This window comes from Heterodontus francisci, chromosome 34 (assembly GCF_036365525.1).
Source record: "Heterodontus francisci isolate sHetFra1 chromosome 34, sHetFra1.hap1, whole genome shotgun sequence".
Taxonomy (NCBI): domain Eukaryota; kingdom Metazoa; phylum Chordata; class Chondrichthyes; order Heterodontiformes; family Heterodontidae; genus Heterodontus; species Heterodontus francisci.
Genome location: NC_090404.1, coordinates 47,285,680 through 47,311,934, shown reverse-complemented (window position 1 = coordinate 47,311,934; position 26,255 = coordinate 47,285,680). Strand labels below are relative to the sequence as shown.

Genomic DNA, 26,255 nt, shown 5'->3' with positions numbered 1-26,255 from the left:
TTCTCTCTTTTCCTGGCTTTGCAACAGAAGCAAGCACGATATGCAAAATACTTGGAGTTCAATGTTTTGGCCCACGCTGCATTATTCTTTTCCCCTTTCCCGACACCACACTTTAGAAAGAAGTCCTTCGTGTGGGTATCGAGAAGGATTGGCACCATGGGCTCGCCGTGGATGACTTCAGGTACACGGTGTGCAAAAGAGCAAGATGGGCGTTGTTCTCTCGTGCTCACAGAAGTTTTGATCTTGGTGTTCCAAACAAGGACTGTTTTGAGCGAGAAAGCTTTTTTGTGGCAGGAGGGAAGGGTTAACCAGAGGACAAGAAGATAAGGTGATTCGCATTCGAAGCAGACGTACAAGGAAAGAAGGATTAGTTTAGGCAGCATGTTGTTGTGTGAGCTGACTGAAAGTCGTGTGCTTTCAGATTGAATGTTAACATTCAAGAGAGAATGGCAGGATGCTGCAAGGGAATTAAAAAAAAATCAGGGCCGAGGGCTGATCACTCGAATACGTTGAGTAGCTCTTGCAAAGGGATCGCACAGGCTATGTGTATTGGGCATGTAGCATTCCCAACACTTTCTTCAGTGCCTCTGAGCACCTTGTCTCGTTGCGCTTGTTACTGAGCCATTCGAGGTTATTAACCTTTGCCACCTTTCACTTCTTTCCGTCCAGGTGGCCCTTGCTGATGTTTGATGGCGTACAAGGTGTGTGACCTTCCTCCTCAGATTATCTATCTGCCTTGAACAGGTGGTGGTGTGTGGCTGCTGGAGGGTCATTTTGCTGTCAGACTATGAACGCAATGGTGTTGCTGCCGCGTGAAAGATGTAGTGAAATGTGTTGCGTCGTGGCTTATAAAGCATGTTGGTTGTAGAAAGCGTCGCGGTTTAATGAAGCAATGAAATGTGCCAAGGAAAATGTGTTTAGTGCATTTTGAATGAGCCGCTTTGAGAATGCAAAGAAGAGAAAGTGGCCATTCTGATGAGTAAAGAGCGGATGTTGTGCGGTGATTGTGATAGGCGGATGTGTGGAACATGTTTGCTGTTGATAGTTTTGATAAAACGGGTGGCGGGCCGCGTACGTGTTGTGGATGAGAGTCTCCATGCGGCAGTGCAAAGCGATTTGGAATTCAAAAAGATTCCCCTAACAGCTCTCGGGTGGCCTTAGCAACGCTCACGCCTCCTCGTCGGGGTATTGAACCCCGGTCTCCCGCGTGATAGGCAGGGATACTCACCACTATACTAACGAAGAAGCACACGGAGACGCATTTTACAGTTTGCCAGAGATTGCCAGCCACCTTTGGGCTTCAAAGATGTTGTGTCAGCTTGGAGGGGGCACGTTTCCATCACCATTTAGGCTTCGACTTTGGAGCCAGGCAGCCGACGCAGTACCACCGCTAAAGATCTTGACTCAATCAATTCAATTTTATCCCTCATCCCACATCATTGATGTTACATCGCACAGTGATTTGCCTCCTCTCTGTGATGGCATACATTCAACACTTTCATCCAGTTCAGTCCTGTGACAGCTGCAGAGATCTGGACGGCGGGATCGCACTTTTGCGGGCTTGATATTGCACATCATCGGCCACTACAGGCAAGCAGGAAACGCATATGATTTTATTTTGCTTGTTTGCTTGTTTCTTTCTTTCTTTCTTTACTTGTTTGTTTTTCTCTCTTTTCCTGGCTTTGCAACAGAAGCAAGCACGATATGCAAAATACTTGGAGTTCAATGTTTTGGCCCACGCTGCATTATTCTTTTCCCCTTTCCCGACACCACACTTTAGAAAGAAATCCTTCGTGTGGGTATCGAGAAGGATTGGCACCATGGGCTCGCCGTGGATGACTTCAGGTACACGGTGTGCAAAAGTGCAAGATGGGCGTTGTTCTCTCGTGCTCACAGAAGTTTTGATCTTGGTGTTCCAAACAAGGACTGTTTTGAGCGAGAAAGCTTTTTTGTGGCAGGAGGGAAGGGTTAAACAGAGGACAAGAAGATAAGGTGATTCGCATTCGAAGCAGCCGTACAAGGAAAGAAGGATTAGTTTATTCAGCATGTTGTTGTGTGAGCTGACTGAAAGTCGTGTGCTTTCAGATTGAATGTTAACATTCAAGAGAGAATGGCAGGATGCTGCAAGGGAATTAAAAAAAAATCAGGGCCGAGGGCTGATCACTCGAATACGTTGAGTAGCTCTTGCAAAGGGATCGCACAGGCTATGTGTATTGGGCATGTAGCATTCCCAACACTTTCTTCAGTGCCTCTGAGCACCTTGTCTCGTTGCGTTTGTTACTGAGCCATTCGAGGTTATTAACCTTTGCCACCTTTCACTTCTTTCCGTCCAGGTGGCCCTTGCTGAAGTTTGATGGCGTACACGGTGTGTGACCTTCCTCCTCAGATTGTCTATCTGCCTTGAACAGGTGGTGGTGTGTGGCTGCTAGAGGGTTATTTTGCTGTCAGACTATGAACGCAATGGTGTTGCTGCGGCGTGAAAGATGTAGTGTAATGTGTTGCGTCGTGGCTTATAAAGCATGTTGGTTGTCGAAAGCGTCGCGGTTTAATGAAGCAATGAAATGTGCCAAGGAAAATGTGTTTAGTGCATTTTGAATGAGCCGCTTTGTGAATGCAAAGAAGAGAAAGTGGCCAGACTGATGAGTAAAGAGCGGATGTTGTGCGGTGATTGTGATAGGCGGATGTGTGGAACATGTTTGCTGTTGATAGTTTTGATAAAGTGGGTGGCGGGCCGCGTACGTGTTGTGGATGAGAGTCTCCATGCGGCAGTGCAAAGCGATTTGGAATTCAAGAAGTTTCCCCGGACAGCTCTCGGGTGGCCTCAGAAACGCTCACGCTTCCCCGTCGAGGGATTGAACCCCGGTCTCCCGCGTGATTGGCGGGGACACTCACCACTATACTAACGAGGAAGCACACAGATGGGCTTCCTACAGTTTGCCAGAGATTGCCAGCCACCTTTGGGCTTCACAGATGTTGTGTCAGCTTGGAGGGGGCACGTTTCCATCACAATTTAGGCTTCTACTTTGGAGCCAGGCAGCCGACGCAGTACCACCGCTAAAGCTCTTGACTCAATCAATTCAATTTTATCCCTCATCCCACATCATTGATGTTACATCGCACAGTGATTTGCCTCCTCTCTGTGATGGCATACATTCAACACTTTCATCCAGTTCAGTCCTGTGACAGCTGCAGAGATTTGAATGGCGGATTCGCACTTTTGCAGGCTTGATATTGCACATCATCGGCCACTACAGGCAAGCAGGAAACGCATATGATTTTTTTTTGCTTGTTTGCTTGTTTGTTTCTTTCTTTCTTTACTTGTTTGTTTTTCTCTCTTTTCCTGGCTTTGCAACAGAAGCAAGCACGATATGCAAAATACTTGGAGTTCAATGTTTTGGCCCACGCTGCATTATTCTTTTCCCCTTTCCCGACACCACACTTTAGAAATAAATCCTTCGTGTGGGTATCGAGAAGGATTGGCACCATGGGCTCGCCGTGGATGACTTCAGGTACACGGTGTGCAAAAGTGCAAGATGGGCGTTGTTCTCTCGTGCTCACAGAAGTTTTGATCTTGGTGTTCCAAACAAGGACTGTTTTGAGCGAGAAAGCTTTTTTGTGGCAGGAGGGAAGGGTTAACCAGAGGACAAGAAGATAAGGTGATTCGCATTCGAAGCAGACGTACAAGGAAAGAAGGATTAGTTTAGGCAGCATGTTGTTGTGTGAGCTGACTGAAAGTCGTGTGCTTTCAGATTGAATGTTAACATTCAAGAGAGAATGGCAGGATGCTGCAAGGGAATTAAAAAAAAATCAGGGCCGAGGGCTGATCACTCGAATACGTTGAGTAGCTCTTGCAAAGGGATCGCACAGGCTATGTGTATTGGGCATGTAGCATTCCCAACACTTTCTTCAGTGCCTCTTAGCACCTTGTCTCGTTGCGCTTGTTACTGAGCCATTCGAGGTTATTAACCTTTGCCACCTTTCACTTCTTTCCGTCCAGGTGGCCCTTGCTGAAGTTTGATGGCGTACAAGGTGTGTGACCTTCCTCCTCAGATTGTCTATCTGCCTTGAACAGGTGGTGGTGTGTGGCTGCTAGAGGGTTATTTTGCTGTCAGACTATGAACGCAATGGTGTTGCTGCGGCGTGAAAGATGTAGTGAAATGTGTTGCGTCGTGGCTTATAAAGCATGTTGGTTGTCGAAAGCGTCGCGGTTTAATGAAGCAATGAAATGTGCCAAGGAAAATGTGTTTAGTGCATTTTGAATGAGCCGCTTTGTGAATGCAAAGAAGAGAAAGTGGCCAGACTGATGAGTAAAGAGCGGATGTTGTGCGGTGATTGTGATAGGCGGATGTGTGGAACATGTTTGCTGTTGATAGTTTTGATAAAATGGGTGGCGGGCCGCGTATGTGTTTTGGATGAGAGTCTCCATGCGGCAGTGCAAAGCGATTTGGAATTCAAAAAGTTTCCCCGAACAGCTCTCGGGTGGCCCTGGCAACGCTCACGCCTCCCCGTCGGGGTATTGAACCCCGGTCTCCCGCGTGACAGGCGGGGATACTCACCACTATACTAACGAGTAAGCACACGGAGACGTTTTTTGCAGTTTGCCAGAGATTGCCAGCCACCTTTGGGCTTCAAAGATGCTGTGTCAGCTTGGAGGGGGCACGTTTCCATCACCATTTCGGCTTCGACTTTGGAGCCAGGCAGCCGACGCCGTACCACCGCTAAAGCTCTTGACTCAATCAATTCAATGTTATCCCTCATCCCACATCATTGATGTTACATCGCACAGTGATTTGCCTCCTCTCTGTGATGGCATACATTCAACACTTTCATCCAGTTCAGTCCTGTGACAGCTGCAGAGATCTGGACGGCGGGATCGCACTTTTGCGGGCTTGATATTGCACATCATCGGCCACTACAGGCAAGCAGGAAACGCATATGATTTTATTTTGCTTGTTTGCTTGTTTCTTTCTTTCTTTCTTTACTTGTTTGTTTTTCTCTCTTTTCCTGGCTTTGCAACAGAAGCAAGCACGATATGCAAAATACTTGGAGTTCAATGTTTTGGCCCACGCTGCATTATTCTTTTCCCCTTTCCCGACACCACACTTTAGAAAGAAATCCTTCGTGTGGGTATCGAGAAGGATTGGCACCATGGGCTCGCCGTGGATGACTTCAGGTACACGGTGTTCAAAAGTGCAAGATGGGCGTTGTTCTCTCGTGCTCACAGAAGTTTTGATCTTGGTGTTCCAAACAAGGACTGTTTTGAGCGAGAAAGCTTTTTTTGTGGCAGGAGTAAAAGGTTAACCAGAGGACAAGAAGATAAGGTGATTCGCATTCGAAGCAGACGTACAAGGAAAGAAGGATTAGTTTAGGCAGCATGTTGTTGTGTGAGCTGACTGAAAGTCGTGTGCTTTCAGATTGAATGTTAACATTCAAGAGAGAATGGCAGGATGCTGCAAGGGAATTAAAAAAAAATCAGGGCCGAGGGCTGATCACTCGAATACGTTGAGTAGCTCTTGCAAAGGGATCGCACAGGCTATGTGTATTGGGCATGTAGCATTCCCAACACTTTCTTCAGTGCCTCTGAGCACCTTGTCTCGTTGCGCTTGTTACTGAGCCATTCGAGGTTATTAATCTTTGCCACCTTTCACTTCTTTCCGTCCAGGTGGCCCTTGCTGAAGTTTGATGGCGTACAAGGTGTGTGACCTTCCTCTTCAGATTGTCTATCTGCCTTGAACAGGTGGTGGTGTGTGGCTGCTAGAGGGTTATTTTGCTGTCAGACTATGAACGCATTGGTGTTGCTGCCACGTGAAAGATGTAGTGTAATGTGTTGCGTCGTGGCTTATAAAGCATGTTGGTTGTCGAAAGCGTCGCGGTTTAATGAAGCAATGAAATGTGCCAAGGAAAATGTGTTTAGTGCATTTTGAATGAGCCGCTTTGTGAATGCAAAGAAGAGAAAGTGGCCAGACTGATGAGTAAAGAGCGGATGTTGTGCGGTGATTGTGATAGGCGGATGTGTGGAACATGTTTGCTGTTGATAGTTTTGATAAAATGGGTGGCGGGCCGCGTACGTGTTGTGGATGAGAGTCTCCATGCGGCAGTGCAAAGCGATTTGGAATTCAAGAAGTTTCCCCAGACAGCTCTCGGGTGGCCTCAGAAACGCTCACGCCTCCCCGTCGAGGGATTGAACCCCGGTCTCCCGCGTGACAGGCGGGGACACTCACCACTATACTAACGAGGAAGCACACAGATGGGCTTCCTACAGTTTGCCAGAGATTGCCAGCCACCTTTGGGCTTCACAGATGTTGTGTCAGCTTGGAGGGGGCACGTTTCCATCACCATTTAGGCTTCTACTTTGGAGCCAGGCAGCCGACGCAGTACCACCGCTAAAGCTCTTGACTCAATCAATTCAATTTTATCCCTCATCCCACATCATTGATGTTACATCGCACAGTGATTTGCCTCCTCTCTGTGATGGCATACATTCAACACTTTCATCCAGTTCAGTCCTGTGACAGCTGCAGAGATCTGGACGGCGGATTCGCTCTTTTGCGGGCTTGATATTGCACATCATCGGCCACTATAGGCAAGCAGGAAACGCATATGATTTTTTTTTTGCTTGTTTGCTTGTTTGTTTCTTTCTTTCTTTACTTGTTTGTTTTTCTCTCTTTTCCTGGCTTTGCAACAGAAGCAAGCACGATATGCAAAATACTTGGAGTTCAATGTTTTGGCCCACGCTGCATTATTCTTTTCCCCTTTCCCGACACCACACTTTAGAAATAAATCCTTCGTGTGGGTATCGAGAAGGATTGGCACCATGGGCTCGCCGTGGATGACTTCAGGTACACGGTGTGCAAAAGTGCAAGATGGGCGTTGTTCTCTCGTGCTCACAGAAGTTTTGATCTTGGTGTTCCAAACAAGGACTGTTTTGAGCGAGAGAGCTTTTTTGTGGCAGGAGGGAAGGGTTAACCAGAGGACAAGAAGATAAGGTGATTCGCATTCGAAGCAGACGTACAAGGAAAGAAGGATTAGTTTAGGCAGCATGTTGTTGTGTGAGCTGACTGAAAGTCGTGTGCTTTCAGATTGAATGTTAACATTCAAGAGAGAATGGCAGGATGCTGCAAGGGAATTAAAAAAAAATCAGGGCCGAGGGCTGATCACTCGAATACGTTGAGTAGCTCTTGCAAAGGGATCGCACAGGCTATGTGTATTGGGCATGTAGCATTCCCAACACTTTCTTCAGTGCCTCTTAGCACCTTGTCTCGTTGCGCTTGTTACTGAGCCATTCGAGGTTATTAACCTTTGCCACCTTTCACTTCTTTCCGTCCAGGTGGCCCTTGCTGAAGTTTGATGGCGTACAAGGTGTGTGACCTTCCTCCTCAGATTGTCTATCTGCCTTGAACAGGTGGTGGTGTGTGGCTGCTAGAGGGTTATTTTGCTGTCAGACTATGAACGCAATGGTGTTGCTGCGGCGTGAAAGATGTAGTGAAATGTGTTGCGTCGTGGCTTTTAAAGCATGTTGGTTGTCGAAAGCGTCGCGGTTTAATGAAGCAATGAAATGTGCCAAGGAAAATGTGTTTAGTGCATTTTGAATGAGCCGCTTTGTGAATGCAAAGAAGAGAAAGTGGCCAGACTGATGAGTAAAGAGCGGATGTTGTGCGGTGATTGTGATAGGCGGATGTGTGGAACATGTTTGCTGTTGATAGTTTTGATAAAATGGGTGGCGGGCCGCGTATGTGTTTTGGATGAGAGTCTCCATGCGGCAGTGCAAAGCGATTTGGAATTCAGAAAGTTTCCCCGAACAGCTCTCGGGTGGCCTTGGCAACGCTCACGCCTCCCCGTCGGGGTATTGAACCCCGGTCTCCCGCGTGACAGGCGGGGATATTCACCACTATACTAACGAGGAAGCACACGGAGACGTTTTTTGCAGTTTGCCAGAGATTGCCAGCCACCTTTGGGCTTCAAAGATGCTGTGTCAGCTTGGAGGGGGCACGTTTCCATCACCATTTCGGCTTCGACTTTGGAGCCAGGCAGCCGACGCAGTACCACCGCTAAAGCTCTTGACTCAATCAATTCAATTTTATCCCTCATCCCACATCATTGATGTTACATCGCACAGTGATTTGCCTCCTCTCTGTGATGGCATACATTCAACACTTTCATCCAGTTCAGTCCTGTGACAGCTGCAGAGATCTGGACGGCGGGATCGCACTTTTGCGGGCTTGATATTGCACATCATCGGCCACTACAGGCAAGCAGGAAACGCATATGATTTTATTTTGCTTGTTTGCTTGTTTCTTTCTTTCTTTCTTTACTTGTTTGTTTTTCTCTCTTTTCCTGGCTTTGCAACAGAAGCAAGCACGATATGCAAAATACTTGGAGTTCAATGTTTTGGCCCACGCTGCATTATTCTTTTCCCCTTTCCCGACACCACACTTTAGAAAGAAATCCTTCGTGTGGGTATCGAGAAGGATTGGCACCATGGGCTCGCCGTGGATGACTTCAGGTACACGGTGTGCAAAAGTGCAAGATGGGCGTTGTTCTCTCGTGCTCACAGAAGTTTTGATCTTGGTGTTCCAAACAAGGACTGTTTTGATCGAGAAAGCTTTTTTGTGGCAGGAGTAAAAGGTTAACCAGAGGACAAGAAGATAAGGTGATTCGCATTCGAAGCAGACGTACAAGGAAAGAAGGATTAGTTTAGGCAGCATGTTGTTGTGTGAGCTGACTGAAAGTCGTGTGCTCTCAGATTGAATGTTAACATTCAAGAGAGAATGGCAGGATGCTGCAAGGGAATTAAAAAAAAATCAGGGCCGAGGGCTGATCACTCGAATACGTTGAGTAGCTCTTGCAAAGGGATCGCACAGGCTATGTGTATTGGGCATGTAGCATTCCCAACACTTTCTTCAGTGCCTCTGAGCACCTTGTCTCGTTGCGCTTGTTACTGAGCCATTCGAGGTTATTAATCTTTGCCACCTTTCACTTCTTTCCGTCCAGGTGGCCCTTGCTGAAGTTTGATGGCGTACAAGGTGTGTGACCTTCCTCCTCAGATTGTCTATCTGCCTTGAACAGGTGGTGGTGTGTGGCTGCTAGAGGGTTATTTTGCTGTCAGACTATGAACGCATTGGTGTTGCTGCCACGTGAAAGATGTAGTGAAATGTGTTGCGTCACGGCTTATAAAGCATGTTGGTTGTCGAAAGCTTCGCGGTTGAATGAAGCAATGAAATGTGCCAAGGAAAATGTGTTTAGTGCATTTTGAATGAGCCACTTTGTGAATGCAAAGAAGAGAAAGTGGCCAGTCTGATGAGTAATGAGCGGATGTTGTGCGGTGATTGTGATAGGCGGATGTGTGGAACATGTTTGCTGTTGATAGTTTTGATAAAACGGGTGGCGGGCCGCGTACGTGTTGTGGATGAGAGTCTCCATGCGGCAGTGCAAAGCGATTTGGAATTCAAAAAGTTACCCCGAACAGCTCTCGGGTGGCCTTAGCAACGCTCACGCCTCCCCGTCGGGGTATTGAACCCCGGTCTCCCGCGTGACAGGCGGGGACACTCACCACAATACAAACGAGGAAGCACACAGAGATGCTTTTTACAGTTTGCCAGAGATTGTCAGTCACCTTTGGGCTTCAAAGATGTTGTGTCAGCTTGGAGGGGGCACGCTTCCATCACCATTTCGGCTTCTACTTTGGAGCCAGGCAGCCGACGCAGTACCACCGCTAAAGCTCTTGACTCAATCAATTCAATTTTATCCCTCATCCCACATCATTGATGTTACATCGCACAGTGATTTGCCTCCTCTCTGTGATGGCATACATTCAACACTTTCATCCAGTTCAGTCCTGTGACAGCTGCAGAGATCTGGACGGCGGATTCGCACTTTTGCGGGCTTGATATTGCACATCATCGGCCACTACAGGCAAGCAGGAAACGCATATGATTTTTTTTTGCTTGTTTGCTTGTTTGTTTCTTTCTTTCTTTACTTGTTTGTTTTTCTCTCTTTTCCTGGCTTTGCAACAGAAGCATGCACGATATGCAAAATACTTGGAGTTCAATGTTTTGGCCCACGCTGCATTATTCTTTTCCCCTTTCCCGACACCACACTTTAGAAAGAAATCCTTCGTGTGGGTATCGAGAAGGATTGGCACCATGGGCTCGCCGTGGATGACTTCAGGTACACGGTGTGCAAAAGTGCAAGATGGGCGTTGTTCTCTCGTGCTCACAGAAGTTTTGATCTTGGTGTTCCAAACAAGGACTGTTTTGAGCGAGAAAGCTTTTTTGTGGCAGGAGGGAAGGGTTAACCAGAGGACAAGAAAATAAGGTGATTCGCATTCGAAGCAGACGTACAAGGAAAGAAGGATTAGTTTAGGCAGCATGTTGTTGTGTGAGCTGACTGAAAGTCGTTTGCTTTCAGATTGAATGTTAACATTCAGGAGAGAATGGCAGGATGCTGCAAGGGAATTAAAAAGAAATCAGGGCCGAGGGCTGATCACTCGAATACGTTGAGTAGCTCTTGCAAAGGGATCGCACAGGCTGTGTGTATTGGGCATGTAGCATTCCCAACACTTTCTTCAGTGCCTCTGAGCACCTTGTCTCGTTGCGCTTGTTACTGAGCCATTCGAGGTTATTAACCTTTGCCACCTTTCACTTCTTTCCGTCCAGGTGGCCCTTGCTGAAGTTTGATGGCGTACAAGGTGTGTGACCTTCCTCCTCAGATTGTCTATCTGCCTTGAACAGGTGGTGGTGTGTGGCTGCATAGAGGGTTATTTTGCTGTCAGACTATGAACGCAATGGTGTTGCTGCCGCGTGAAAGATGCAGTGAAATGTGTTGCGTCGTGGCTTATAAAGCATGTTGGTTGTGGAAAGCGTCGCGGTTTAATGAAGCAATGAAATGTGCCAAGGAAAATGTGTTTAGTGCATTTTGAATGAGCCGCTTTGTGAATGCAAAGAAGAGAAAGTGGCCAGTCTGATGAGTAAAGAGCGGATGTTGTGCGGTGATTGTGATAGGCGGATGTGTGGAACATGTTTGCTGTTGATAGTTTTGATAAAACGGGTGGCGGGCCGCGGACGTGTTGTGGATGCGAGTCTCCATGCGGCAGTGCAAAGCGATTTGGAATTCAAAAGGTTTTTTCTTCCCGATCTCGGGTGGCCTCAGCAACGCTCACGCCTCCCCGTCGGGGAATTGAACCCCGGTCTCCCGCGTGACAGGCGGGGATACTCACCACTATACTAACGAGGAAGCACGCAGAAATGCTTTCTAAAGTTTGGCAGAGATTGCCAGCCACCTTTGGGCTTCATAGATGTTGTGTCAGCTTGGACGGGGCACGTTTCCATCACCATTTAAGCTTCTACTTTGGAGCCAGGCAGCCGACGCAGTACCACCGCTAAAGCTCTTGACTCAATCAATTCAATTTTATCCCTCATCCCACATCATTGATGTTACATCGCACAGTGATTTGCCTCCTCTCTGTGATGGCATACATTCAACACTTTCATCCAGTTCAGTCCTGTGACAGCTGCAGAGATCTGGACGGCGGATTCGCACTTTTGCGGGCTTGATATTGCACATCATCGGCCACTACAGGCAAGCAGGAAACGCACATGATGTTTTTTTTGCTTTTTTGCTTGTTTGTTTCTTTCTTTCTTTACTTGTTTGTTTTTCTCTCTTTTCCTGGCTTTGCAACAGAAGCAAGCACGATATGCAAAATACTTGGAGTTCAATGTTTTGGCCCACGCTGCATTATTCTTTCCCCCTTTCCCGAAACCACACTTTAGAAAGAAATCCTTCGTGTGGGTATCGAGAAGGATTGGCACCATGTGCTCGCCCTGGATGACTTCAGGTGCACGGTGTGTAAAAGTGCAAGATGGGCGTTGTTCTCTCGTGCTCACAGAAGTTTTGATCTTGGTGTTCCAAACAAGGACTGTTTTGAGCGAGAAAGCTTTTTTGTGGCAGGAGGGAAGGGTTAACCAGAGGACAAGAAGATAAGGTGATTCGCATTCGAAGCAGACGTACAAGGAAAGAAGGATTAGTTTAGGCAGCATGTTGTTGTGTGAGCTGACTGAAAGTCGTGTGCTTTCAGATTGAGTGTTAACATTCAAGAGAGAATGGCAGGATGCTGCAAGGGAATTAAAAAGAAATCAGGGCCGAGGGCTGATCACTCGAATACGTTGAGTAGCTCTTGCAAAGGGATCGCACAGGCTATGTGTATTGGGCATGTAGCATTCCCAACACTTTCTTCAGTGCCTCTGAGCACCTTGTCTCGTTGCGCTTGTTACTGAGCCATTCGAGGTTATTAACCTTTGCCACCTTTCACTTCTTTCCGTCCAGGTGGCCCTTGCTGAAGTTTGATGGCGTACAAGGTGTGTGACCTTCCTCCTCAGATTGTCTATCTGCCTTGAACAGGTGGTGGTGTGTGGCTGCTAGAGGGTTATTTTGCTGTCAGACTATGAACGCAATGGTGTTGCTGCCGCGTGAAAGATGTAGTGAAATGTGTTGCGTCGTGGCTTATAAAGCATGTTGGTTGTAGAAAGCGTTGCGGTTTAATGAAGCAATGAAATGTGCCAAGGAAAATGTGTTTAGTGCATTTTGAATGAGCCGCTTTGTGAATGCAAAGAAGAGAAAGTGGCCAGTCTGATGAGTAAAGAGCGGATGTTGTGCGGTGATTGTGATAGGCGGATGTGTGGAACATGTTTGCTGTTGATAGTTTTGATAATACGGGTGGCGGGCCGCGTACGTGTTGTGGATGAGAGTCTCCATGCGGCAGTGCAAAGCGATTTGGAATTCAATAAGTTTTCTCTCACCCCTCTCTGGTGGCCTCAGCAACGCTCACGCTTCCCCGTCGGGGAATTGAACCCCGGTCTCCCGCGTGACAGGCGGGGATACTCACCAATATACTAGCGATGAAGCACACAGAAAAGCTTTCGACAGTTTGCCAGAGATTGCCAGCCACCTTTGGCCTTCATAGATGTTGTGTCAGCTTGGAGGGGGCACGTTTCCATCACCATTTAGGCTTCTACTTTGGAGCCAGGCAGCCGACGCAGTACCACCACTAAAGCTCTTGTCTCAATCAGTTCAATTTTATCCCTCATCCCACATCATTGATGTTACATCGCACAGTGATTTGCCTCCTCTCTGTGATGGCATACATTCAACACTTTCATCCAGTTCAGTCCTGTGACAGCTGCAGAGATCTGGACGGCGGATTCGCACTTTTGCGGGCTTGATATTGCACATCATCGGCCACTACAGGCAAGCAGGAAACGCATATGATTTTTTTTGCTTGTTTGTTTGTTTGTTTCTTTCTTTCTTTACTTGTTTGTTTTTCTCTCTTTTCCTGGCTTTGCAACAGAAGCAAGCACGATATGCAAAATACTTGGAGTTCAATGTTTTGGCCCACGCTGCATTATTCTTTTCCCCTTTCCCGACACCACATTTTAGAAAGAAATCCTTCGTGTGGGTATCGAGAAGGATTGGCACCATGGGCTCGCCGTGGATGACTTCAGGTACACGGAGTGCAAAAGTGCAAGATGGGCGTTGTTCTATCGGGCTCACAGACGTTTTGATCTTGGTGTTCCAAACAAGGACTGTTTTGAGCGAGAAAGCTTTTTTGTGGCAGGAGGGAAGGGTTAACCAGAGGACAAGAAGATAAGGTGATTCGCATTCGAAGCAGACGTACAAGGAAAGAAGGATTAGTTTAGGCAGCATGTTGTTGTGTGACCTGACTGAAAGTCGTGTGCTTTCAGATTGAATGTTAACATTCAAGAGAGAATGGCAGGATACTGCAAGGGAATTAAAAAAAGATCAGGGCCGAGGGCTGATCACTCGAATACGTTGAGTAGCTCTTGCAAAGGGATCGCACAGGCTATGTGTATTGGGCATGTAGCATTCCCAACACTTTCTTCAGTGCCTCTGAGCCCTTGTCTCGTTGCGCTTGTTACTGAGCCATTCGAGGTTATTAACCTTTGCCACCTTTCACTTCTTTCCGTCCAGGTGGCCCTTGCTGAAGTTTGATGGCGTTCAAGGTGTGTGACCTTCTTCCTCAGATTGTCTATCTGCCTTGAACAGGTGGTGGTGTGTGGCTGCTAGAGGGTCATTTTGCTGTCAGACTATGAACGCAATGGTGTTGCTGCCGCGTGAAAGATGTCGTGAAATGTGTTGCGTAGTGGCTTATAAAGCATGTTGGTTGCAGAAAGCGTCGCGGTTTAATGAAGCAATGAAATGTGCCAAGGAAAATGTGTTTAGTGCATTTTGAATGAGCCGCTTTGTGAATGCAAAGAAGAGAAAGTGGCCAGTCTGATGAGTAAAGAGCGGATGTTGTGCGGTGATTGTGATAGGAGGATGTGTGGAACATGTTTGCTGTTGATAGTTTTGATAAAACGGGTGGCGGGCCGCGTACGTGTTGTGGATGAGAGTCTCCATGCGGCATTGCAAAGCGATTTGGAATTAAATAAGTTTTCCTTTCCCGCTCTCTGGTGGCCTCAGCAATGCTCAGCCTCCCCGTCGGGGAATTGAACCCCGGTCTCCCGCGTGACAGGCGGGGATACTCACCACTATTATAGCGAGGAAGCACACAGAAAGGCTTCCGACAGTTTGCCAGAGATTGCCAGCCACCTTTGGGCTTCAGAGATGTTGTGACAGCTTGGAAGCGGCACGTTTCCATCACCATTTAGGCTTCTACTTTGGAGCCAGGCAGCCGACGCAGTACCACCGCTAAAGCTCTTGACTCAATCAATTCAATTTTATCCCTCATCCCAGATCATTGATGTTACATCGCACAGTGATTTGCCTCCTCTCTGTGATGGCATACATTCAACACTTTCATCCAGTTCAGTCCTGTGACAGCTGCAGAGATCTGGACGGCGGATTCGCACTTTTGCGGGCTTGATATTGCACATCATCGGCCACTACAGGCAAGCAGGAAACGCATATGTTTTTTTTTTGCTTGTTTGCTTGTTTGTTTCTTTCTTTCTTTACTTGTTTGTTTTTCTCTCTTTTCCTGGCTTTGCAACAGAAGCAAGCACGGTATGCAAAATACTTGGAGTTCAATGTTTTGGCCCACGCTGCATTATTCTTTTCCCCTTTCCCGACACCACACTTTAGAAAGAAATCCTTCGTGTGGGTATCGAGAAGGATTGGCACCATGGGCTCGCCGTGGATGACTTCAGGTACACGGTGTGCAAAAGTGCAAGATGGGCGTTGTTCTCTCGTGCTCACAGAAGTTTTGATCTTGGTGTTCCAAACAAGGACTGTTTTGAGCGAGAAAGCTTTTTTGTGGCAGGAGGGAAGGGTTAACCAGAGGACAAGAAGATAAGGTGATTCGCATTCGAAGCAGACGTACAAGGAAAGAAGGATTAGTTTAGGCAGCATGGTGTTGTGTGAGCTGACTGAAAGTCGTGTGCTTTCAGATTGAATGTTAACATTCAAGAGAGAATGGCAGGATGCTACAAGGGAATTAAAGAAAAATCAGGGCCGAGGGCTGATCACTCGAATACGTTGAGTAGCTCTTGCAAAGGGATCGCACAGGCTATGTGTATTGGGCATGTAGCATTCCCAACACTTTCTTCAGTGCCTCTGAGCACCTTGTCTCGTTGCGCTTGTTACTGAGCCATTCGAGGTTATTAACCTTTGCCACCTTTCACTTCTTTCCTTCCAGGTGGCCCTTACTGAAGTTTGATGGCGTACAAGGTGTGTGACCTTCCTCCTCAGATTGTCTATCTGCCTTGAACAGGTGGTGGTGTGTGGCTGCTAGAGGGTCATTTTGCTGTCAGACTATGAACACAATGGTGTTGCTGCCGCGTGAAAGATGTAGTGAAATGTGTTGCGTCGTGGCTTATAAAGCATGTTGGTTGTAGAAAGCGTCGCGGTTTAATGAAGCAATGAAATGTGCCAAGGAAAATGTGTTTAGTGCATTTTGAATGAGCCGCTTTGAGAATGCAAAGAAGAGAAAGTGGTCAGTCTGATGAGTAAAGAGCGGATGTTGTGCGGTGATTGTGATAGGCGGATGTGTGGAACATGTTTGCTGTTGATAGTTTTGATAAAACGGGTGGCGGGCCGCGTTCGTGTTGTGGATGAGAGTCTCCATGCGGCAGTGCAAAGCGATTTGGAATTCAAAAAGATTCCCCTAACAGCTCTCGGTTGACCTCAGCAAGGCTCACGCCTCCCCGTCGGTGAATTGAACCCCGCTCTCTCGAATGACAGGCGGGGACACTCACCTCTATACTAACAAGAAAGCACACAAAAAATCTTCCTACAGTTTGCCAGAGATTGCCAGCCACCTTTGGGCTTCAGAGATGTTGTGTCAGCTTGGAGGGGGCACGTTTCCATCACTATTTAGGCTTCTACTTTGGAGCCAGGCAACCGACGCAGTACCACCGCTAAAGCTCTTGACTCAATCAATTCAATTTTATCCCTCATCCCACATCATTGATGTTACATCGCACAGTGATTTGCCTCCTCTCTGTGATGGCATACATTCAACACTTTCATCCAGTTCAGTCCTGTGACAGCTGCAGAGATCTGGACGGCGGATTCGCACTTTTGCGGGCTTGATATTGCACATCATCGGCCACTACAGGCAAGCAGGAAACGCATATGGTTATTTTTTTGCTTGTTTGCTTGTTTCTTTCTTTCTTTCTTTACTTGTTTGTTTTTCTCTCTTTTCCTGGCTTTGCAACAGAAGCAAGCACGATATGCAAAATACTTGGAGTTCAATGTTTTGGCCCACGCTGCATTATTCTTTTCCCCTTTCCCGACACCACACTTTAGAAAGAAATCCTTCGTGTGGGTATCGAGAAGGATTGGCACCATGGGCTCGCCGTGGATGACTCAGGTACACGGTGTGCAGAAGTGCAAGATGGGCGTTGTTCTCTCGTGCTCACAGAAGTTTTGATCTTGGTGTTCCAAACAAGGACTGTTTTGAGCTAGATAGCTTTTTTGTGGCAGGAGGGAAGGGTTAACCAGAGGACAAGAAGATAAGGTGATTCGCATTCGAAGCAGACGTACAAGGAAAGAAGGATTAGTTTCGGCAGCATGTTGTTGTGTGAGCTGGCTGAAAGTCGTGTGCTTTCAGATTGAATGTTAACATTCAAGAGAGAATGGCAGGATGCTGCAAGGGAATTTAAAAAAAATCAGGGCCGAGGGCTGATCACTCGAATACGTTGAGTAGCTCTTGCAAAGGGATCGCACAGGTTATGTGTATTGGGCATGTAGCATTCCCAACACTTTCTTCAGTGCCTCTGAGCACCTTGTCTCGTTGCGCTTGTTACTGAGCCATTCGAGGTTATTAACCTTTGCCACCTTACACTTCTTTCCGTCCAGGTGGCCCTTACTGAAGTTTGATGGCGTACAAGGTGTGTGACCTTCCTCCTCAGATTGTCTATCTGCCTTGAACAGGTGGTGGTTTGTGGCTGCTAGAGGGCTATTCTGCTGTCAGACTATGAATGCAATGGTGTTGCTGCCGCGTGAAAGATGTAGTGAAATGTGTTGCGTCGTGGCTTATAAAGCATGTTGGTTGTAGAAAGCGTCGCGGTTTAATGAAGCAATGAAATGTGCCAAGGAAAATGTGTTTAGTGCATTTTGAATGAGCCGCTTTGTGAATGCAAAGAAGAGAAAGTGGCCAGTCTGATGTGCAAGAGCGGATGTTGTGCGGTGATTGTGATAGGCGGATGTGTGGAACATGTTTGCTGTTGATAGTTTTGATAAAACGGGTGGCGGGCCGCGTTCGTGTTGTGGATGAAAGTCTCCATGCAGCAGTGCAAAGCGATTTGGAATTCCGAAAGTTTCCCATAACAGCTCTCGGGTGGCCTCAGCAACGCTCACGCCTCCCCGTCGGGGAATTGAACCCCGGTCTCCCGCGTGACAGGCAGGGATACTCACCACTATACTAACGAGGAAGCACACAAAATGGTTTCCGACAGTTTGCCAGAGATTGCCAGCCACCTTTGGGCTTCAGAGATGTTGTGTCAGCTTGGAGGGGGCACGTTTCCATCACCATTTCGGCTTCTACTTTAGAGCCAGGCAGCCGACGCAGTATCTCCGCTAAAGCTCTTGACTCAATCAATTCAATTTTATCCCTCATCCCACATCACTGATGTTACATCGCACAGTGATTTGCCTCCTCTCTGTGATGGCATACATTCAACACTTTCATCCAGTTCAGTCCTGTGACAGCTGCAGAGATCTGGACGGCGGATTCGCACTTTTGAGGGCTTGATATTGCACATCATCGGCCACTACAGGCAAACAGGAAACGCATATGATTTTTTTTTTGCTTGTTTGTTTGTTTGTTTCTTTCTTTCTTTACTTGTTTGTTTTTCTCTCTTTTCCTGGCTTTGCAACAGAAGCAAGCACGATATGCAAAATACTTGGAATTCAATGTTTTGGCCTACGCTGCATTATTCTTTTCCCCTTTCCCGACACCACACTTTAGAAAGAAATCCTTCGTGTGGGTATCGAGAAGTATTGGCACCATGGGCTCGCCGTGGATGTCTTCAGGTACACGGTGTGCAAAAGTGCAAGATGGGCGTTGTTCTATCGTGCTCACAGAAGGTTTGATCTTGGTGTTCCAAACAAGGACTGTTTTGAGCGAGAAAGCTTTTTTGTGGCAGGAGGGAAGGGTTAACCAGAGGACAAGAAGATAAGGTGATTCGCATTCGAAGCAGACGTACAAGGCAAGAAGGATTAGTTTAGGCAGCATGTTGTTGTGTGAGCTGACTGAAAGTCGTGTGCTTTCAGACTGAATGTTAACATTCAAGAGAGAATGGCAGGATGCTGCAAGGGAATTTAAAAAAAAATCAGGGCCGAAGGCTGATCACTCGAATACGTTGAGTAGCTCTTGCAAAGGGATCGCACAGGCTATGTGTATTGGGCATTTAGCATTCCCAACACTTTCTTCAGTGCCTCTGAGCACCTTGTCTCGTTGCGCTTGTTACTGAGCCATTCGAGGTTATTAACCTTTGCCACCTTTCACTTCTTTCCGTCCAGGTGGCCCTTGCTGAAGTTTGATGGCGTACAAGGTGTGTGACCTTCCTCCTCAGATTATCTATCTGCCTTGAACAGGTGGTGGTGTGTGGCGGCTAGAGGGTCATTTTGCTGTCAGACTATGAACGCAATGGTGTTGCTGCCGCGTGAAAGATGTAGTGAAATGTGTTGCGTCGTGGCTTATAAAGCATGTTGGTTGTAGAAAGCGTCGCGGTTTAATGAAGCAATGAAATGTGCCAAGGAAAATGTGTTTAGTGCATTTTGAATGAGCCGCTTTGAGAATGCAAAGAAGAGAAAGTGGCCAGTCTGATGAGTAAAGAGCGGATGTTGTGCGGTGATTGTGATAGGCGGATGTGTGGAACATGTTTGCTGTTGATCGTTTTGATAAAACAGGTGGCGGGCCGCGTACGTGTTGTGGATGAGAGTCTACATGCGGCAGTGCAAAGCGATTTGGAATTCAAGAAGTTTACCCGAACAGCTCTCGGGTGGCCTCAACAACGCACACGCCTCCCCGTCGGGGAATTGAACCCCGGTCTCCCGCGTGACAGGCGGGGATACTCACCACTATACTAACGAGGAAGCACACAAAAAGGATTCCGACAGTTTGCCAGAGATTGCCAGCCACCTTTGGGCTTCAGAGATGTTGTGTCAGCTTGGAGGGGGCACGTTTCCATCACCATTTAGGCTTCTACTTTGGAGCCAGGCAGCCGACGCAGTACCACCGCTAAAGCTCTTGACTCAATCAATTCAATTTTATCCCTCATCCCACATCATTGATGTTACATCGCACAGTGATTTGCCTCCTCTCTGTGATGGCATACATTCAACACTTTCATCCAGTTCAGTCCTGTGACAGCTGCAGAGATCTGGACGGCGGATTCGCACTTTTGCGGGCTTGATATTGCACATCATCGGCCACTACAGGCAAGCAGGAAACGCATATGGTTTTTTTTTTGCTTGTTTGCTTGTTTCTTTCTTTCTTTCTTTACTTGTTTGTTTTTCTCTCTTTTCCTGGCTTTGCAACAGAAGCAAGCACGATATGCAAAATACTTGGAGTTCAATGTTTTGGCCAACGCTTTTCCCCTTTCCCGACACCACACTTTAGAAAGAAATCCTTCGTGTGGGTATCGAGAAGGATTGGCACCATGGGCTCGCCGTGGATGACTTCAGGTACACGGTGTGCAAAAGTGCAAGGTGGGTGTTGTTCTCTCGTGCTCACGGAAGTTTTGATCTTGGTGTTCCAAACAAGGACTGTTTTGAGCGAGAAAGCTTTTTTGTGGCAGGAGGGAAGGGTTAACCAGAGGACAAGAAGATAAGGTGATTCGCATTCGAAGCAGACGTACAAGGAAAGAAGGATTAGTTTAGGCAGCATGTTGTTGTGTGAGCTGACTGAAAGTCGTGTGCTTTCAGATTGAATGTTAACATTCAAGAGAGAATGGCAGGATGCTGCAAGGGAATAAAAAAAAAAATCAGGGCCGAGGGCTGATCACTCGAATACGTTGAGTAGCTCTTGCAAAGGGATCGCACAGGTTATGTGTATTGGGCATGTAGCATTCCCAACACTTTCTTCAGTGCCTCTGAGCACCTTGTCTCATTGCGCTTGTTACTGAGCCATTCGAGGTTATTAACCTTTGCCACCTTTCACTTCTTTCCGTCCAGGTGGCCCTTGCTGAAGTTTGATGGCGTACAAGGTGTGTGACCTTCCTCCTCAGATTGTCTATCTGCCTTGAACAGGTGGTGGTGTGTGGCTGCTAGAGGGCTATTTTGCTGTCAGACTATGAACGCAATGGTGTTGCTGCCGCGTGAAAGATGTAGTGAAATGTGTTGCGTCGTGGCTTATAAAGCATGTTGGTTGTAGAAAGCGTCGCGGTTTAATGAAGCAATGAAATGTGCCAAGGAAAATGTGTTTAGTGCATTTTGAATGAGCCGCTTTGTGAATGCAAAGAAGAGAAAGTAGCCAGTCTGATGAGTAAAGAGCGGATGTTGTGCGGTGATTGTGATAGGCGGATGTGTGGAACATGTTTGCTGTTGATAGTTTTGATAAAACGGGTGGCGGGCCGCGTACGTGTTGTGGATGAGAGTCTCCATGCGGCAGTGCAAAGCGATTTGGAATTCAAAAAGTTTCCCCTAACAGCTCTCGGGAGGCCTCATCAACGCTCACGCCTCCCCGTCGGGGAATTGAACCCCCGTCTTCCGCTTGACAGGCGGGGATACTCACCACGATACTAACGAGGAAGCACACAGAAAGGCTTCCGACAGTTTGCCAGAGATTGCCAGCCACCTTTGGGCTTCAGAGATGTTGTGTCAGCTTGGAGGGGGCACGCTTCCATCACCATTTAGGCTTCTCCTTTGGAGCCAGGCAGCCGACGCAGTACCACCGCTAAAGCTCTTGACTCAATCAATTCAATTTTATCCCTCATCCCACATCATTGATGTTACATCGCACAGTGATTTGCCTCCTCTCTGTGATGGCATACATTCAACACTTTCATTCAGTTCAGTCCTGTAACAGCTGCAGAGATCTGGACGGCGGATTCGCACTTTTGCGGGCTTGATATTGCACATCATCGGCCGCTACAGGCAAGCAGGAAACGCATATGGTTTTTTTTTTGCTTGTTTGCTTGTTTGTTTCTTTCTTTCTTTGCTTGTTTGTTTTTCTCTCTTTTCCTGGCTTTGCAACAGAAGCAAGCACGATATGCAAAATACTTGGAGTTCAATGTTTTGGCCCACGCTGCATTATTCTTTTCCCGTTTCCCGACACCACACTTTAGAAAGAAATCCTTCGTGTGGGTATCGAGAAGGATTGGCACCATGGGCTCGCCGTGGATGACTTCAGGTACACGGTGTGCAAAAGTGCAAGGTGGTCGTTGTTCTCTCGTGCTCACAGAAGTTTTGATCTTGGTGTTCCAAACAAGGACTGTTTTGAGCGAGAAAGCTTTTTTGTGGCAGGAGGGAAGGGTTAACCAGAGGACAAGAAGATAAGGTGATTCGCATTCGAAGCAGACGTACAAGGAAAGAAGGATTAGTTTAGGCAGCATGTTGTTGTGTGAGCTGACTGAAAGTCTTGTGCTTTCAGATTGAATGTTAACATTCAAGAGAGAATGGCAGGATGCTGCAAGGGAATTAAAAAGAAATCAGGGCCGAGGGCTGATCACTCGAATACGTTGAGTAGCTCTTGCAAAGGGATCGCACAGGCTATGTGTATTGGGCATGTAGCATTCCCAACACTTTCTTCAGTGCCTCTGAGCACCTAGTCTCGTTGCGCTTGTTACTGAGCCATTCGAGGTTATTAACCTTTGCCACCTTTCACTTCTTTCCGTCCAGGTGGCCCTTGCTGAAGTTTGATGGCGTACAAGGTGTGTGACCTTCCTCCTCATATTGTCTATCTGCCTTGAACAGGTGGTGGTGTGTGGCTGCTAGAGGGTCATTTTGCTGTCAGACTATGAACGCAATGGTGTTGCTGCCGCGTGAAAGATGTAGTGAAATGTGTTGCGTCGTGGCTTATAAAGCATGTTGGTTGTAGAAAGCGTCGCGGTTTAATGAAGCAATGAAATGTGCCAAGGAAAATGTGTTTAGTGCATTTTGAATGAGCCGCTTTGAGAATGCAAAGAAGAGAAAGTGGCCAGTCTGATGAGTAAAGAGCGGATGTTGTGCGGTGATTGTGATAGGCGGATGTGTGGAACATGTTTGCTGTTGATAGTTTTGATAAAACGGGTGGCGGGCCGCGTACGTGTTGTGGATGAGAGTCTCCATGCGGCAGTGCAAAGCGATTTGGAATTCAAAAAGTTTCCCCTAACAGCTCTCGGGTGACCTCAGCAAGGCTCACGCCTCCCCGTCGGTGAATTGAATCCCGCTCTCCCGAATGACAGGCGAGGACACTCACCACTATACTAACGAGGAAGCACACAGAAAATCTTCCTACAGTTTGCCAGAGATTGCCAGCCACCTTTGGGCTTCAGAGATGTTGTGTCAGCTTGGAGGGGGCAGGTTTCCATCACCATTTAGGCTTCTACTTTGGAGCCAGGCAGCCGACGCAGTACCACCGCTAAAGCTCTTGACTCAATCAATTCAATTTTATCCCTCATCCCACATCATTGATGTTACATCGCACAGTGATTTGCCTCCTCTCTGTGATGGCATACATTCAACACTTTCATCCAGTTCAGTCCTGTGACAGCTGCAGAGATCTGGACGGCGGATTCGCACTTTTGCGGGCTTGATATTGCACATCATCGGCCACTACAGGCAAGCAGGAAACGCATATGGTTTTTTATTTGCTTGTTTGCTTGTTTCTTTCTTTCTTTCTTTACTTGTTTGTTTTTCTCTCTTTTCCTGGCTTTGCAACAGAAGCAAGCACGATATGCAAAATACTTGGAGTTCAATGTTTTGGCCCACGCTGCATTATTCTTTTCCCCTTTCCCGACACCACACTTTAGAAAGAAATCCTTCGTGTGGGTATCGAGAAGGATTGGCACCATGGGCTCGCCGTGGATGACTTCAGGTACACGGTGTGCAAAAGTGCAAGGTGGGCGTTGTTCTCTCGTGCTCACGGAAGTTTTGATCTTGGTGTTCCAAACAAGGACTGTTTTGAGCGAGAAAGCTTTTTTGTGGCAGGAGGGAAGGGTTAACCAGAGGACAAGAAGATAAGGTGATTCGCATTCGAAGCAGACGGACAAGGAAAGAAGGATTAGTTTCGGCAGCATGTTGTTGTGTGAGCTGACTGAAAGTCGTGTGCTTTCAGATTGAATGTTAACATTCAAGAGAGAATGGCAGGATGCTGCAAGGGAATTAAAAAAAAAATCAGGGCCGAGGGCTGATCACTCGAATACGTTGAGTAGCTCTTGCAAAGGGATCGCACAGGCTATGTGTATTGGGCATGTAGCATTCCCAACACTTTCTTCAGTGCCTCTGAGCACCTTGTCTCGTTGCGCTTGTTACTGAGCCATTCGAGGTTATTAACCTTTGCCACCTTTCACTTCTTTCCGTCCAGGTGGCCCTTGCTGAAGTTTGATGGCGTACAAGGTGTGTGACCTTCCTCCTCAGATTGTCTATCTGCCTTGAACAGGTGGTGGTGTGTGGCTGCTAGAGGGTTATTTTGCTGTCAGACTATGAACGCAATGGTGTGGCTGCCGCGTGAAAGATGTAGTGAAATGTGTTGCGTCGTGGCTTATAAAGCATGTTGGTTGTAGAAAGCGTCGCGGTTTAATGAAGCAATGAAATGTGCCAAGGAAAATGTGTTTAGTGCATTTTGAATGAGCCGCTTTGTGAATGCACAGAAGAGAAAGTGGCCAGTCTGATGAGTAAAGAGCGGATGTTGTGCGGTGATTGTGATAGGCGGATGTGTGGAACATGTTTGCTGTTGATAGTTTTGATAAAACGGGTGGCGGGCCGCGTACGTGTTGTGGATGAGAGTCTCCATGCGGCAGTGCAAAGCGATTTGGAATTCAAAAAGTTTCCCCTAACAGCTCTCGGGTGAATTCAGCAAGGCTCAGGCCTCACCGTCGGTGAATTGAACCCCGCTCTCCCGAATGACAGGCGGGTACACTCACCACTATACTAACGAGGAAGCACACAGAAAATCTTCCTACAGTTTGCCAGAGATTGCCAGCCACCTTTGGGCTTCAGAGATGTTGTGTCAGCTTGGAGGGGGCACGTTTCCATCACCATTTAGGCTTCTACTTTGGAGCCAGGCAGCCGACGCAGTACCACCGCTAAAGCTCTTGACTCAATCAATTCAATTTTATCCCTCATCCCACATCATTGATGTTACATCGCACAGTGATTTGCCTCCTCTCTGTGATGGCATACATTCAACACTTTCATCCAGTTCAGTCCTGTGACAGCTGCAGAGATCTGGACGGCGGATTCGCACTTTTGCGGGCTTGATATTGCACATCATCGGCCACTACATGCAAGCAGGAAACGCATATGGTTTTTTTTTTGCTTGTTTGCTTGTTTGTTTCTTTCTTTCTTTACTTGTTTGTTTTTCTCTCTTTTCCTGGCTTTGCAACAGAAGCAAGCACGATATGCAAAATACTTGGAGTTCAATGTTTTGGCCCACGCTGCATTATTCTTTTCCCCTTTCCCGACACCACACTTTAGAAAGAAATCCTTCGTGTGGGTATCGAGAAGGATTGGCAAAATGGGCTCGCCGTGGATGACTTCAGGTACACGGTTTGCAAAAGTGCAAGGTGGGCGTTGTTCTCTCGTGCTCACAGAAGTTTTGATCTTGGTGTTCCAAACAAGGACTGTTTTGAGCGAGAAAGCTTTTTTGTGGCAGGAGGGAAGGGTTAACCAGAGGACAAGAAGATAAGGTGATTCGCATTCGAAGCAGACGTACAAGGAAAGAAGGATTAGTTTAGGCAGCATGTTGTTGTGTGAGCTGACTGAAAGTCGTGTGCTTTCAGATTGAATGTTAACATTCAAGAGACAATGGCAGGATGCTGCAAGGGAATTTTAAAAAAAATCAGGGCCGAGGGCTGATCACTCGAATACGTTGAGTAGCTCTTGCAAAGGGATCGCACAGGCTATGTGTATTGGGCATGTAGCATTCCCAACACTTTCTTCAGTGCATCTGAGCACCTTGTCTCGTTGCGCTTGTTACTGAGCCATTCGAGATTATTAACGTTTGCCACCTTTCACTTCTTTCCGTCCAGGTGGCCCTTGCTGAAGTTTGATGGCGTACAAGGTGTGTGACCTTCCTCCTCAGATTGTCTATCTGCCTTGAACAGGTGGTGGTGTGTGGCTGCTAGAGGGCTATTTTGCTGTCAGACTATGAATGCAATGGTGTTGCCGCCGCGTGAAAGATGTAGTGAAATGTGTTGCGTCGTGGCTTATAAAGCATGTTGGTTGTAGAAAGCGTCGCGTTTTAATGAAGCAATGAAATGTGCCAAGGAAAATGTGTTTAGTGCATTTTGAATGAGCCGCTTTGTGAATGCAAAGAAGAGAAAGTGGCCAGTCTGATGAGTAAAGAGCGGATGTTGTGCGGTGATTGTGAGAGGCGGATGTGTGGAACATGTTTGCTGTTGACAGTTTTGATAAAACGGATGGCGGGCCGCGTACGTGTTGTGGATGAGAGTCTCCATGCGGCAGTGCAAAGCGATTTGGAATTCAAAAAGTTTCCCCTAACAGCTCTCGGGTGACCTCAGCAAGGCTCACGCCTCACCGTCGGTGAATTGAACCCCGCACTCCCGAATGACAGGCGGGGACACTCACCACTATACTAACGAGGAAGCACACAGAAAATCTTCCTACAGTTTGCCAGAGATTGCCAGCCACCTTTG

General features: G+C 47.2%; 5 non-coding genes across 5 annotated transcripts; all 5 read right to left on the bottom strand.

Annotated features, from left to right (window-relative positions):
- Positions 1-6,166: 6,166 nt before the first annotated feature.
- trnad-guc (transfer RNA aspartic acid (anticodon GUC)) lies at positions 6,167-6,238 on the bottom strand. Its single transcript has one exon. It is a non-coding gene; the product is annotated as a tRNA-Asp (tRNA).
- Positions 6,239-7,831: 1,593 nt separating this feature from the next.
- Positions 7,832-7,903, bottom strand: trnad-guc (transfer RNA aspartic acid (anticodon GUC)). The gene has a single exon. It is a non-coding gene; the product is annotated as a tRNA-Asp (tRNA).
- Positions 7,904-11,160: 3,257 nt separating this feature from the next.
- Positions 11,161-11,232, bottom strand: trnad-guc (transfer RNA aspartic acid (anticodon GUC)). The gene has a single exon. It is a non-coding gene; the product is annotated as a tRNA-Asp (tRNA).
- A 6,581-nt stretch (positions 11,233-17,813) lies between these two features.
- trnad-guc (transfer RNA aspartic acid (anticodon GUC)) lies at positions 17,814-17,885 on the bottom strand. Its single transcript has one exon. It is a non-coding gene; the product is annotated as a tRNA-Asp (tRNA).
- Positions 17,886-19,479: 1,594 nt separating this feature from the next.
- On the bottom strand, positions 19,480-19,551 carry trnad-guc (transfer RNA aspartic acid (anticodon GUC)). Its single transcript has one exon. It is a non-coding gene; the product is annotated as a tRNA-Asp (tRNA).
- Between the last annotated feature and the right edge of the window lie 6,704 nt (positions 19,552-26,255).